General features: G+C 39.3%; 1 long non-coding RNA gene across 2 annotated transcripts; it reads left to right on the top strand.

Annotated features, from left to right (window-relative positions):
• Positions 1–900: 900 nt before the first annotated feature.
• On the top strand, positions 901–6645 carry LOC110275199 (uncharacterized). Of its 2 annotated transcripts, none has more exons than XR_008002446.1 (3): positions 901–1544; positions 1679–1826; positions 4527–6645. It is a non-coding gene; the product is annotated as an uncharacterized LOC110275199 (long non-coding RNA). The 2 variants fall into 2 exon arrangements; XR_008002445.1 differs by having other exon boundaries at positions 1637–1826.
• The last annotated feature ends 8779 nt before the right edge of the window (positions 6646–15424 follow it).

The following is a 15424-nucleotide window of genomic DNA, read 5'->3' as shown; positions in this document are numbered from 1 at the left end:
TACTCTAAAAATGTAACTCTCCAGGCTTGGTGTGTGATTGGTGTTTGAGTGGCGTGCCACGCCTAGCCACTAGTTTTGGCTTGACGTGCCACGCCCAGCTCCCTAAGTGGCATGCTCCATGTGCTAAACTCCCTGGCGTGTCATGCCTTCGAGCCCAAGTGGCACGCCCAGGGTCTTTTAAAACCTTTGTTAGCCTGGCGTGCCACGCCTTCGAGCCCAAGTTGCACGCCCAGTGTAACAACCCTAGTTTTTTGAAAATCAAATAATTATTTGTTTGTGATTTATTTTATTTGTTGATAATTTTAGTTTAAGAAAATTATTTTACTAATGATAATTAAATGGAGTTTCATGATAATTGAAGTTGAAATTAATTAGAATTTTTATATAAATTTTATTAGATATTTGGTATAATTGAAGTTATAATTTTGGTAATTGAAAAATAAGAAAGAATTGTATAACTTAATAAATTCTATTTGAACTCCTAGAAATTATTTTATTAGAAATGATTAGATTGATATTTATAAATATTTTAAGTTTACGTCAATTAATATTTATGTACAATTTTTATTATAATTGGTTATTTTATAAATTGAAATTAAAGTTTCAGAGATAGAAAACTAATAGAGATTTGTATGATTTAATCTAGAAAATTGATATTTGAATTTAAATTGTACTTTACAAAATATAATTAACTTGTTCATTTTATAATGTAAATTAGAAATAATTGATTGAGCTTAGATTGTTGATAAATGATGTTCCTAAATATTTTTAAGAAAGTATATTTAATTTTAAAATTACTCTATTCTTCAATTTTATAAAAATATCTATTCATATCTATCCATATTACTTTATAAAATCCCTCATTTCTAACCCTAATTTCCCAAATCCCAGAAACCCTAACCCTAATTTCTTATCCCAGCCACCAAACCACCTCCAACGAAATACATGCTTCAGAAACAGAACATCAGAGAGGGAGAGTGAGGAGTTAGGGGTGAACCAGGGGAAGGGAAATCGGAGAAGAGGGAGCCGCGCCTAACCACCGTCCGCTCTGCCGCGCCTCTCGTCACCATCAGGTCCGTCGTCGCCGTTCGTGGAGCCATGAGGAGCACCGCCGTCGAAGCCACGCCAATCGTCACTGCCCAGTCGTCGCTCTGCCTCCCACCAAGCCCGTTCCGCCGCTAACGTCGCCGAAGGGAGAGCGACCACCACGAGGAGCCACCGCCGTCCTCTCTCGTCGTCTTCCTTGGAGCCGTCACCGTCGAGGGGCCAGCAGAGGGAGAGAAAACGAATGCGAGAGTCAAGGTCACCACCGAGGAGAGGAGCTGTGTTCCACGCTGCTGTCGCCACCAGTCCACGGCCACCACTGCGAGGGTTCCGCCGTCGTCGTTCCAGTGCCGCCATTCATGCCCTCCGTTCCCTTCGTCGTTCTATCCAGCATCACCAGCACTGAAGTCAGCTTCTACCACCATCAAGCCTGAAGGGAAGCGCCACTGCTATTGCCCGACAGTAGTTTCCCCTTTGTTCCCAATTCCATTCCTGAAACTGTAACACTCTTGCTCATGCTCTGTTTCCTGAATCTATTTCTCTACCATATTTTGTTTTGATTACAATAGTATATGTTAATGTCTCTGTTTAGTATTATCGTCCTTATCTGGAACCACTGATGTCACTGCTGTAGAGATGATTGGGATAGGCGCGATTGTCATTGTTGTTGCTGCCCCAGAAGAAGTGAGGCTGCTGCTGCTGTTCCGGCCGCATTGGCTGTTGTAAACTGGGAAAAAGAAAGGGATCGCTGCGTTTAAATTTGACGGTTTCGACTAATTGAGGTAGGGGATTTAACGTTTTTAATTTAGAATGCCTACCAAGTTATTGGATAAGTGCAAATGGTTAACAATATTTAAGAATTTCTTAATTGACATGAATGACTTGAAATGCATTTGAAATTAGTTAATCGTTGTGATTATTCTGAGCTGTGATTGAACTTAGATGTTGTTGTAAATAATGATTAATTTAGTGTAACTTATTAAATTGAAATATGCTGAATTAATTATTGAAAAGCGGTCGTATGGATAATTGATAAATTGAGTTTGGATTGCTGCTGTGAATGTTCTTTGGGTTTTGTTGTTGTGAGTGTTTGAAGCTGTAATTGATATTGGTGTTCTAATTTTGATAGATTTGTTGGAAATTCTGATCTTATGTGATATTGCTGAATTGGCTGGAATCTGGTTGTGAATTGTATTTTGAATTACTGATTTTGTGATGGGATGGCTGAGATTCTGATCTTGAGTGAGTTATTTTGAATTATTTGATATTGAATTGGAATTTTAATATATTGGAATGGCTGTGAAATGGACTTGTGATGGGTTGGAACAGGTTGAAATGTGGCTGCAAGTGGTGATTCATTTATTGTTACTTATTAAATTGAAATATGATGATGTAATTATTGAATGAAATGTATTTGAGAAAGGTTAGTTGTGGTAATTATTCTGAGTTATAATTGAAGTTGGATGCGGATGTGAACTGAGTTCAGGTTATGGCTGTGATATTGAATGGCTTCGTTGCTGTGAGTAATTAACTGATGAGGTTTACCTTGATTTAAGGCCGTGATTGTTACGGGTTTTTCTGATTATTTTAGGATTGCTGGAAATTTCGATTTTAGTTGATTATGCCAAGTTGGTTATTTTGGTTGATTTAAGTCTAATTAGAATTGATTTTGAGGACGGTTAAAGAATTGAAGGTTGACCACTGAACTATTTTTTTTAAAAATACGATCTTTAGAATAAAATGGTAACTTTGCTAATAACTAAATTACTTTAAGAATAACTAGAAATATGAGAAAGTTTGTGTTTCTAATATTAGTTATGAATTCTTGAAGCTGTACTAGTTTACTTTTTAAAGAATGGTTTATAGAAACTCTGATTTTAGTTAATGTTAGGATGTTGGTTTTCAAACTGATTTATGATGAGATGATTACTGAGCTTCTGTTGTGATAACTGCTGATAAAAGAATTGGAGATTAGTGGAGAAAGAGGGAACCCGTAAGGGTGGCTAAGTCCGAGTTTTAGGGGAGGTGCTGCCAAAATTTTATAAATCTGAGGCTTTGTCTGAAATATTATTTTGAAAGGTTTGGATTTGGTAAATTATATTATTTGATTTTGATTTACTAAGAAAAGAAATGAATTATATTTTTCGGTTTTATTCATTGAGAAAAAAAAATATTATGTTTAAGATGGATTTATTACGAAAAAGATTCCGTTTTGAGTTGATTTATTAAGAATAGAAAGAATTATGTTTTGAGTTTGATTTAATATGAAAAAAAGTTATGTTTTAGGTTTGAAATAAAGGATGATCTTTTTAGAAGTTTGGTGAAATAATAATATTTGAATTTGAATAGTAAAGAGATATGATTTTTGAGTCTTTGGGAAGTTAGTAAACTTGAAAAAGAGTTTTATTTGGTTACTTTTAGTAAGAGGGTGATGTTTTGAAAAGTATTTAGCGAATTTAAAATAAATGATTTTCTTGAGTCTTTTGAAAGAAAATTAAACTAGAAAATGATTTTAAAATTGGTTTGAGTTAAGAGGTTGCAAAAGTGGAAGTCGTAAGGTTTGTACAGCATGATTGAATAAAGAAAGAGAGATATATTGTATAAGAATATGTAACTGGAGATGAATAATGAGAATGATAACTTATGATGATAATTACACTGATTCTTTTGAGGAAAAGGTATTCAGTTTATGAAATTATTGGCAAGGACGTGGGTTTTGTCCCGCTTGCATATTTATGATTATAAAAGAGAATAAAAAGCAGAGCACCTGTTGAAAGGTCATTTGTTGCTTGAGGCAACCCATGAGATGTAGTACCGTGACCACCTGTTCCATTTCTGTAGTGGCAGAGGGGTTATTTCCTGTATACAGAAGGTGTGTCGGCATACATCCCTGCAGTGGCAGATGTGTTATTTCCTGTATGCAGTGGACCCTGTGGTGGCAGAGGGGTTATTTCCTGTACACAGGGGTATAGCCAATAGGAAAGCCTTATCCAAACAGAGGTTGCTGGATAACGTCGGGAGCGGGTATGTAACCGACAAATGAGCTCATTACCTGCACTAGGGCTAGACATGCATCATCCTTGTGTGTGCATTTGCATTTGATTGGGTTTGCTCGTTGTACTTCTCTGTGATTGTGTTGTCTGCCTTGCTGTGACTTGTTTGTGTGTTGAATTGAATCTCTTGTTAGTGCTATTAGTTGGTGAATGTATGATGATGATTAAGAATTGACGCTGTGGTTGAAAAATGTTCAAAGTGACTAGTTTTATATTTTGGAATTTGTTTTGAGCTTAGATTTTTTTTGGAAAGAGGTAAATAGTTAGTTAAAGTAAAACCAAGAATAGTATTTTCAAAAAGGTTTGATAAAAATATAGTTTCCTTGAGTATGTTAATTATTTGCATGTTAATCATTACTTTTATGGCATTCCCATTCCCTACTGAAAACGTGTGGTTTGTTCTCACCCCAAAATCCTCCACCTTTTCAGTGACGCAGGTTTGAAGACCCAGTTTGAAGCTGCGGGAGATTATAGAATTTACTTATGAGTTAAGTTACTTTCATAGAAGTTCCCTTGCTCTTATTGCTTAACATTTTTATTTTATACAGAGGGATAGAATTTGTATGTGAGTTTTATTTGAAATCTTTTGTATGACAGATATTATTATTAATAATTATGTGATTATTATTACTTGGTGATGCTTGCTATATGATTTGATAAATAAAAACAAAATTTTCTGGTATTTTTACTAAAACTGGATCGCAATATCGAACTAGAGGCTCAATAGTAAATAGTTAATAAAGGAAAGCAGGTTGGTAACGCCTTACTTTCGGTACGATCATGACGTTCTGGAAGTTGGGTCGTTACACCCAGGCCTTTTTCTTCTTCTTCCCCTTTCTAGAAAGTTGAACTAGCATGGCACGCTAAGGGTCTGGCGTGCCACGCCCATTATGTTTGCTTGGTTCCTTCATTGGCGTGCCATGCCCAGAACTCAAGTTGCACGCCCAAGTCTTCTGCTTAATTGATGATGCTGGCGTGTCACGCATGAGGCTCAAGTGGCATGCCTAAGTGGGAAATGGTTGATGGTGTGCCGCGCCTTCGAAACCAAGTGGCACGCTCATATGTTTGGCCCTCTACCTCCTTCTTTCGAAAGTTGTACTGGCGTGCCATGCCCTGGCGTTCAAGTGGCACGCCCATATTGGTGTGTCCCTTCAAGTTTGGCGTGCCATGCTTAGGTCCTCAAGTGGCACGCCCAAGTGTTGGATCAGAGTTGGCGTGCCACGCCTTCGACATCAAGTGGCACGCCCAAGTGTTTGGGTCTTCAATCTCTCTTCTGGAAACTTGTTCTGGCATGCCACGCCTTGATGCTGAAGTGGCACGCCCACCTTAAGGTGGTTCTTTTAGCTTGGCGTGCCACGCCTGGGTCTTCAAGTGGCATGCCTAAGTGATGGGTTAGAGTTGGTGTGCCATGCCTTCATAACAAGTGGCACGCCCAACTTGGCATGCCATGCCCCCTTTGTGGCCTTCAACATTGCTCTCTGAAAAATGATACTGGCGTGCCATGCCCAGCTCCTGGTGTGCCACGCCCATGTAAAAACTTTGAGGATCCTTTTTGGAAATCATTGCTGGCATGCCACGCCCTCATACTGTCATGGCATTTGTTCAAAGTGGCACGCCGGTCTCACACGCCTAGCTTTATTTTGTTTTCTTTCCTTTTTATTGTTCTTTTCACCTGAAATTCAGCACAAACCCATTTCAAAGCAATGTACCATAATATTCATCAATTAGTTTATGAATTGTAATTATCAAATGAGATTATGCTCTTTTATGGTCCTTTTTAGATAAGAAAAAAGGGTAAAATATACAAGTCATCACTTATCATCTTGCAACCAGAGAGAGATGGGAAAAATATTCCGAGGGAGAGTGCCTGATGAGCGGATAATTTATACTCTTTTTGGCACTGTTTTTAGTATGATTTTAGTATGTTTTGGTTAGTTTTTAGTATGTTTTTATTAGTTTTTATTTAAAATTCACTTTTCTGGGCTTTACTATCAGCTTGTGTGTTTCTCTGTGATTTCAGGTAATTTGTGGCTGAAATTGAGCGACCTGAGCAAAAATCTGATTCAGAGGCTGAAAAATGACTCCAGATGCTGTTGGATTCTGACCTCCCTGCACTCGAAGTGGATTTTCTGGAGCTGCAGAGGCCCAATTGGCGCGCTCTCAATTGCGTTGGAAAGTAGACATTCTGGGCTTTTCAGCAATATATAATAGTCCATATTTTGCCCGAGATTTGATGGCCCAAACCGGCGTTGCAAATCAGCTTCAAAATTTCCGGCGTTTAACGCCGGAATTGGCACAAAAAATTGGAGTTAAACGCCCAAACTGGCACAAAAGCTGGCGTTTAACTCCAGAAAAAGTCTCTACACATGAAAGCTTCAATGCTCAGTCCAAGCACACACCAAGTGGACCCTGGAAGTGGATTTTTACGTCATTTACTCATTTCTGTATACCCTAGGTTACTAGTTCACTATTAATAGGACCTTTTGACATTGTATCTTTACCTCATGACATTACACGTTTCTTATTGTATTTTCTACGACATGAGTCTCTAAACCCCAGGGTTGGGGTGAGGAGCTCTGCTGTGTCTTGATGGATTAATGCAATTACTACTGTTTTTTCATTCAATCAGGCTTGCTTCCATTTTAAGATATCACTTGTTCCTCAACTTGATGATTGTGATGATCCGTGACACTCATCATCATTCTCACCTATGAATGTGTGCCTGATAACCACCTCCGTTCTACCTTAGACTAAGTGAATATCTGTTAGATTCCTTAATCAGAATCTGTGGTATTCTGAGTAGGATTCAAGGATTGAATGACTGTGACGAGCTTCAAACTCCTGAAGGCTGGGCGTTAGTGACAGACGCAAAAGAATCACTGGATTCTATTCCAACCTGATTGAGAACCGACAGATGATTAGACGTGCTGTGACAGAGCGCGCTGAACATTTTTCTCTGAGAGGATGGGAGGTAGCCATTGACAACGGTGAAACCCTACATACAGCTTGCCATGGAAGGAGCCTTGCGTGCATGAAGAAGAAGACAGTAGGAAAGCAGAGATTCAGAAGATAGAGCATCTCCAAAACCTCAACCTGTTCTCCATTACTGCAAAACAAGTATTTATTTCATGTTCTTTTACTTTTCACAATTAAACCTGAGAATTATTGATATCCTGACTAAGAGTTACAAGATAACCATAGCTTGCTTCTAGCCGATAATCTCCGTGGGATCGACCCTTACCCACGTAAGGTATTACTTGGACGACCCAGTGCATTTGCTGGTTAGTTGTGCGGAATTGCAAGAGTGTGATTGCAATTTCGTGCACCAAGTTTTTGGCACCGTTGCCAGGGATTGTTCGAGTTTGGACAACTGACGGTATATCTTGTTGCTTAGATTAGGACTGTTTTATTTTTGTTGGTTTAGAGTCTTTTATTTGAGTTTAGTTTCATATTTTAAGTTTAGTGTCAATTGCATGTTTTTGTTTTCTTTTAATTTTTCGAATTTGCATGTTCTTAGTCCTTTCTTGATCTTTAACAGTTCTAATTTTGGTGTCTTCTTTGTGTTTTCCTTTAAAATTTTTGAGAATTTGTGTTTGATTTCCTAAAAATTTTAAGTTTGGTGTCATTTTGTTGTTTTTCTCTTTCCTCATTTCAAAATAATCAAATCTTTTTAAAAATAATTTTCCATCATATCTTCTTAATTGCTAATTCCAAAATCTTTTTAATCAATTAATTAATTTAGTTTTCAAATTGCTTTGATTTTATTCTCTTTTGGTTTTCAAAGTTTTATTTTATTTTTCATTCATTTTAGTTTATTATTTTCGGTTACTTTAAAAAAAATAAAAATATTCTATACTTTACTTGTGAATCCATATCATTTCCCTTTCTCCATCTTGGACCTAAGTGGAATTGAGCAGTCCAGAAGGACTCTGGGGTCATATGCTAACCCTATTACAGCTGCATATGGGAGTAGCATCTGTATACCTCCCATTAAAGCAAGCAGCTTTGAGCTAAATCCTCAACTCATTGTCATGGTGCAGCAAAACTGCCAGTATTCTCGTCTTCCACAGGAAGAACCTACTGAGTTTCTGGCACAGTTTTTACAAATTGCTGACACAGTACGTGATAAAGAGGTGGATCAGGATGTCTACAGATTATTACTGTTTCCATTTGCTGTAAAAGATCAAGCTAAGATGTGGTTGAATAACCAACCCACAGCAAGCATAAAAACATGGAGACAGTTATCAGAGAAATTCCTGAATCAATTTTACCTTCCAAAAAGGATGACACAGCTAAGGCTGGACATCCAAGGCTTTAAACAAGAGGATAATGAATCCCTTTATAATGCCTGGGAGAGGTACAGAGGTATGCTAAGAAAATGCCCCTCTGAAATGTTTTCAGAGTGGATACAGTTAGACATCTTCTATTATGGGCTCACAGAAAAAGCTCAGATGTCTTTAAACCACTCAGCTGGTGGATCTATACACATGCGAAAGACGATTGAAGAGGCTCAAGAGCTCATAGATACAGTTGCTAGAAATCAACATTTATACTCAAGCAGTGAGTCCTCTATAAAAGAAGAAGCTATGGCAGTAACTACTGATCCTAACCCTCAAGAACAGATGGTTGAGCTTAATCAGCAATTACTTATGATGACAAAACAGTTAGCAGAATTTAAAGAGATGCTCCAAGAAACTAAAATTGCTAACAAGAATATGGAAGCACAATTAAATCAGACAAGACAGCAACTATCTAAACAGATAACAGAAGAATGCCAAGCTGTTAAATTAAGGAGTGGGAAAATATTGAATGTATCAACTCAAAGCAACAGAAAGCTAAAAAAGGAACAACTGACAGAGGATAACCAAACCACTATCCAAAATCCCTCTGAGGACAGTAAGAGCCCAGAGAGGAATACTTCTGGCGTTCACACGCCAGAAATGGGGGAAAATTGGCGTCAAACGCCCATTCCCTGCTCAGTTCTGGCGTTCAAACGCCAGAAAAGAGGGAAAAGTTGGCGTTAAACGCCCATACCTCACCCAATCCTAGCGTTCAAACGCCAATGAGGAATCAGACACCTGAGAGTACTGATAGTAACCCCTCTAAGAAGGCTTCTCCAACCACTTCTGTAGGAAATAAACCTGCAGCAACTAAGGTTGAAGAGTATAAAGCCAAGATGCCTTATCCTCAGAAACTCTGCCAAGCGAAACAGGATAAGCAATTTGCCCGCTTTTCAGACTATCTCAGGACTCTTGAAATAAAGATTCTGTTTGCAGAAGCACTTGAGCAAATACCTTCTTATGCTAAGTTCATGAAAGAGATCTTAAGTCATAAGAAGGATTGGAGAGAAACTGAAAAAGTGTTTCTCACTGAAGAATGCAGTGCAGTCATTCTGAAGAGCTTACCAGAGAAGCTTCAAGATCCAGGAAGCTTTATGATACCATGCACAATAGAAGGTGCTTGTACCAAGACAGCCCTATGTGACCTTGGAGCAAGTATCAATCTAATACCTGCATCCACTATCAGAAAGCTTGGGTTGACTGAAGAAGTCAAACCAACCCGGATATGCCTCCAACTTGTTGATGGCTCCATTAAAAACCCATCAGGCATAATGGAGGACATGATTGTCAAGGTTGGGCCATTCGCCTTTCCAACTGAGTTTGTAGTGCTGGAAATGGAGGAGCACAAGAGTGCAACTCTCATCCTAGGAAGACCCTTCCTAGCAACTGGACGAACTCTCATTGATGTACAAAAAGGGGAAGTGACCCTGAGAGTCAATGAGGATGAGTTCAAGTTGAATGCTGTCAAAGCTATGTAGCATCTAGACACATCAAATGACTGCATGAGCGCTGATATTATTGACTCTTTAGTGGAAGAGATCAATATGACTGAAAGTCTCGAATCAGAGCTAGAGGATATCTTTAAAGATGTTTAGCCTGACCTGGAGGAACCAGAGGAAGTAAAAGAACCTCTGAAAATTCCTCAGGAAGAGGATAAGCCTCCTAAACCCGAGCTTAAGCCACTACCACCATCTCTGAAGTATGCATTTCTGGGAGATGTGACACTTTTCCAGTGATTATAAGCTTTGCTTTAAACTCACAGGAAGAGGAAGCACTAATTCAAGTGCTAAGGACACATAAGACAGCTCTTGGGGGTCCATAAGTGATCTTAAAGTCATTAGCCCAGCAAGATGCATGCACAAGATCCTATTGGAAGATAATGCCAAGCCAGTGGTTCAACCACAGAGGCGTCTAAATCGAGCCATGAAGGAGGTGGTGCAGAAAGAGGTCACTAAGTTACTAGAGGCTGGGATTATTTATCCTATTTCTGATAGCCCCTGGGTGAGCCCTGTCCAAGTTGTCCCCAAGAAGGGAGGCATGACAGTGGTTCATAATGAAAAAATGAACTGGTTCGTGCAAGAACAGTTACAGGGTGGCGTATGTGTATTGACTACAGAAGGCTCAATACAGCCACCAGAAAGGATCATTTTCCTTTACCATTCATAGACCAGATGCTAGAGAGACTAGCAGGTCATGAATATTATTGCTTTTTGGATGGCTATTCAGGTTACAACCAAATTGCAGTAGATCCTCAGGACCAAGAGAAAACAGCATTTACATGTCCTTCTGGAGTATTTGCCTACAGAAGGATGTCTTTTGGTCTGTGCAATGCGCCTGCAACCTTTTAGAGGTGCATGCTCTCTATCTTCTTAGATATGGTAGAGAAATTTCTGGAAGTCTTCATGGATGACTTTTCAGTATTTGGAGACTCATTCAACTCCTGCCTTAACCATCTAGCACTTGTTCTGAAAAGATGCCAAGAGACCAACCTAGTTTTAAACTGCGAAAAATGTCACTTCATGGTGACTAAGGGGATTGTCCTTGGGCATAAAATTTCAAGCAAGGGAATAGAGGTGGATCAAGCAAAGGTAGAGGTAATTGAAAAATTACCACCACCTACCAATGTTAAGGCAATCAGAAGCTTTCTGGGACATGCAGGATTCTATAGAAGGTTTATAAAGGATTTTTCAAAAATTGCAAAACCTCTGAGTAACCTGCTAGCTGCTGACACACCATTTGTGTTTGACACACAGTGTCTGCAGGCATTTGAGACCCTGAAAGCTAAGCTGGTCACAGCACCAGTCATCTCTGCACCAGACTGGACATTACCATTTGAACTAATGTGTGATGCAGTGACCATGCCATTGGTGCAGTGTTGGGACAGAGGCATAACAAGCTTCTGCACGTCATTTATTATGCTAGCCGTGTTCCAAATGATGCACAGAAGAATTACATAACCACAGAAAAAGAGTTACTTGCAGTGGTTTATGCCATTGACAAGTTTAGATCCTACTTAGTAGGGTCAAAAGTGATTGTGTACACTGACCATGCTGCTCTTAAATACTTACTCACAAAGCAGGATTTAAAACCCAGTCTCATAAGGTGGGTATTGCTTTTGCAAGAGTTTGATATAGAAATAAGAGACAGAAAAAGGACAGAGAACCAGGTAGCTGATCATCTGTCCCGAATTGAACCAGTAGCTGGGACGTCCCTCCCTTCTACTGAGATCTCTGAAACCTTTCCAGATGAGCAACTCTTTGCCATCCAGGAAGAACCATGGTTTGCAGATATTGCAAATTATAAAGCTTTGAGGTTCATACCACAGGAGTACAGTAGGGTGCAAAGAAAAAATTAATTTCAGATGCCAAGTACTACCTATGGGATGAGCCATATCTCTTTAAGAGATGTGCAGACAGAGTAATCCGCAGATGTGTATCTAGAGAGGAAGCACAAAGGATCCTGTGGCATTGCCATGGATCGTAGTATGGGGGACATTTCGGAGGTGAGCGAACAGCCACTAAGGTCCTCCAATGCGGATTCTACTGGCCTACTATCTATAGGGATGCTCGAGAGTTTGTGCGTAACTGTGACAGTTGCCAAAGAGCTGGTAACTTGCCTCATGGTTACGCCATGCCTCAACAAGGGATCCTAGAGATTGAATTGTTTGATGTATGGGGAATTAACTTCATGGGTCCCTTCCCACCATCATACTCAAACACTTATATTCTAGTGGCAGTAGACTATGTGTCTAAATGGGTAGAAGCAATTGCCACACCCAATAATGATACCAAGACCGTACTGAAATTCCTACAGAAACACATCTTCAGCAGGTTTGGTTTTCCCAGAGTACTAATCAGTGATGGGGGCACTCATTTCTGCAATAAACAGCTGTACTCTGCTATGGTCCGATATGGAATTAGCCACAAAGTAGCAACTCCGTATCACCCACAGACAAATGGGCAAGCTGAAGTCTCTAATAGAGAGCTAAAAAGAATCCTGGAACGGACTATTATTGCCCGTAGAAAGGATTGGGCAAAGAGCTTGGATGATGCTCTGTGGGCATACAGAACAGCCTTTAAGACTCCTATAGGAACATCTCCATACCAACTTGTGTATGGGAAGGCTTGTTATCTGCCCGTGGAACTGGAACATAAAGCCTACTGGGCAGCCAGATTCCTAAACATGGATGCTAAGTTAGCTGGTGAAAAAAGATTGCTCCAGCTAAATGAGCTAGAGGAGTTCATACTCAGTGCCTTTGAAAATGCAAAAATTTATAAGGAAAAGGCAAAGAAGTGGCATGACAAGAAGTTGTCATCCAGAGTCTTTGACCCAGGACAAAAAGTTCTACTCTTCAACTATAGGCTCAGACTATTCCCAGGAAAATTAAATCCCGTTGGAGGGATCCGTATGTGATTACAGGGGTCTCACCATATGGATATGTTGAGCTTCAGGATATTGATTCTGACAAAAAGTTCATTATTAATGGACAGAGAATCAAACATTATCTTGAAAACAATTTTGAGTAGGAATGCTCAAAACTGAGGCTTGAATGAGTCTTAGTAAAGGTCCAGCTAAAGACAATAAAGAAGCACTTGTTGGGAGGCAACCCAGTCATTAACAGGTTAATTATTCTTTAAAAGTTTGATATACATATTCTCAAAGGGCGATCATCAAAATTGAAGGAATTCACAGAGTTACAGAAGGATTCAGTGCAAAAAGCGGAGAAAAGGAGCTTGCTGGCGAAAAAATGCCAATAAAGGGTACTCTGAGCGTTAAACGCCATAATGGATACCATTCTCGGCGTTTAATGCCAGTAAAGGTACCATTTTGGGCGTTAAACGCCAGAATGGGCACCATTCTGGGCGTTTAACGCCAGGTGTGCAGCATCTTGGGCGTTTAGCAAAATGCCCAGTGATAAAGGGGTTTCTGGAATTTAACGCCAGCCAGGGCACCTGGCTGGGCGTTAAACGCCCATAATGGCCACCAAGTGGGCGTCAAACGCCAGAATGGATACCATTCTGGGCGTTTAACGCCAGAAAGGCAAGGGGAGGAGATTTTGTTTTCCACTTCAAATTTTTTCAAACTTTCTTGTTTTGATCCATAATTTTCTGAATATACACATTACAAATTTTCATCATTCATCCTCAAAATTCAAAAATTAAACAATGTTCTAAATCATTCTTCAAATCTCTTTCAAATCCTTTCCAAATCTTCTGCAAAAACTCAATTATCTTCTCAAATTCTTTCCATATCTTCTCAAATCTCCTCCAAAATTTTTGAAATCTCTCCCCCTCCCTTTATAAATAAAGCTCGGCCATCCCCCTCTCCCCACCATTCGAATTTGCTCTCCTCCTCTCTCTCATCTTTCCTTTCTTTTGCTTGAGGACAAGCAAACCTCTAAGTTTGGTGTGCTTTTCTGTGACCACTAAGCCAAGATTTATCAAGATCATGGCTCCTAAGGGAAAACAAACCAATTCAAGAGGCAAGAAAGAGAATACTCCAAAGAATCTTTGGAGTCAAGAGAAGTTCTTAACCAAAGAATATGCAGACCATTACCACAAAATAATGGGTCTAAGTTCAGTGATCCCGGAAGTCAGATTCGATCTGAAAGAAGATGAATATCCAGAGATCCAAGAGCAGATTCGAAACAGAGGATGGGAAGTTCTAACCAACCCTGAGACAAAGGTTGGAAGAAACATGGTTCAGGAATTCTACTCAAATCTGTGGCTGACAGATAAGCAGAAAATGACTGGAACTGCTTTTCATACCTACAAAACCATGGTCAGAGGGAGAATTATTTACTTCCATCTGGACAAAATAAGAGAGATCTTCAAATTTCCTCAGCTGCAAAATGATCCATAATCCTTTAATAGGAGAATGGTGAGAGCAGATAAGGGGTTGGATCAAGTTCTAGAGGACATATGCCTCCCTGGAACTAAGTGGACAACCAATTCAAAAGGTGTCCCAACCCAACTCAAGAGGGGAGATTTCAAACCAATTGCAAGAGGTTGGCTAGACTTCATTGGGCGTTACATATTGCCCACTAGCAACCGTTCTGAGGTCACTATCAAGAGAGCAGTGATGATTCATTACATTATGCTAGGAAAAGAAGTGGAGGTTCATCATCTAATTGCTTGTGAGATCTACACAATTGCAAACAAGAACTCCACTGAAGCCAAGCTGGCTTACCCAAGCTTAATCTCGTTGCTATGTAAAGATGCTGGGGTGAGGATGGGAGTAGATGAATTCATTCCAATTGAATACCCAATCACCAAGAAGTCAATGGAAGGACAAATGCAAGACAACTCTATCAAAAGGAGGGCACAGGAGTTCCTCCCTAAACTTCCTGAAATTGACTACTGTACCCGCCTAGAAGCATCTGTTGCCAAGCTGCAAGAAGCTATGGAACAAATTAAGGAAGAACAGCAGAATCAAAACTGCATGCTCTGCAAATTGCTGAAAGAACAAGAGAAGTAGGGGCGTGAGCTACAGGAGCTAAAGCACCAGAAGCTCTCCCTTGAAGGGTCAAATACCCCACAAGTTGAGGGAGCATCCACTTCTCAAATTCAAGGTTGTTGAGTCCTAATTCTGTGATAACTTCTATCATTAGGAGTCTATTTTAGAGTCATTTAAATTTTTGTTTTCTATTACTATTAGTCTTATCTTATATTTATTTTTTAGTCTTGTTCTTATTATTAATAAAATTCAAGGTTCATGTCTTAAAGCTATGAATGTCTTATGAATCCATCACCTCTCTTAAATGAAAAATGCTTTAATCACAAAAGAACAAGAGGTGCAGGATTTCGAATTCATCTCTTAAACTAGTTGAATTAGTTTGATGTGGTGACAATACTTTTTGTTTTCTGAATGAATGCTTGAACAGTGCATATATCTTTTAAATTTGTTGATTAAAGAATGTTAAACTAGTTGGCTCTTGAAAGAATGATGGAAAAGGAGAAATGTTATTGAGGATCTGAAAAATCATCA

This window comes from Arachis duranensis, chromosome 9, assembly GCF_000817695.3.
Source record: "Arachis duranensis cultivar V14167 chromosome 9, aradu.V14167.gnm2.J7QH, whole genome shotgun sequence".
Classification (NCBI taxonomy): domain Eukaryota; kingdom Viridiplantae; phylum Streptophyta; class Magnoliopsida; order Fabales; family Fabaceae; genus Arachis; species Arachis duranensis.
The sequence above is the reverse complement of the archived record's forward strand: the minus strand, read 5'-3'. Positions and strand labels throughout refer to the sequence as shown.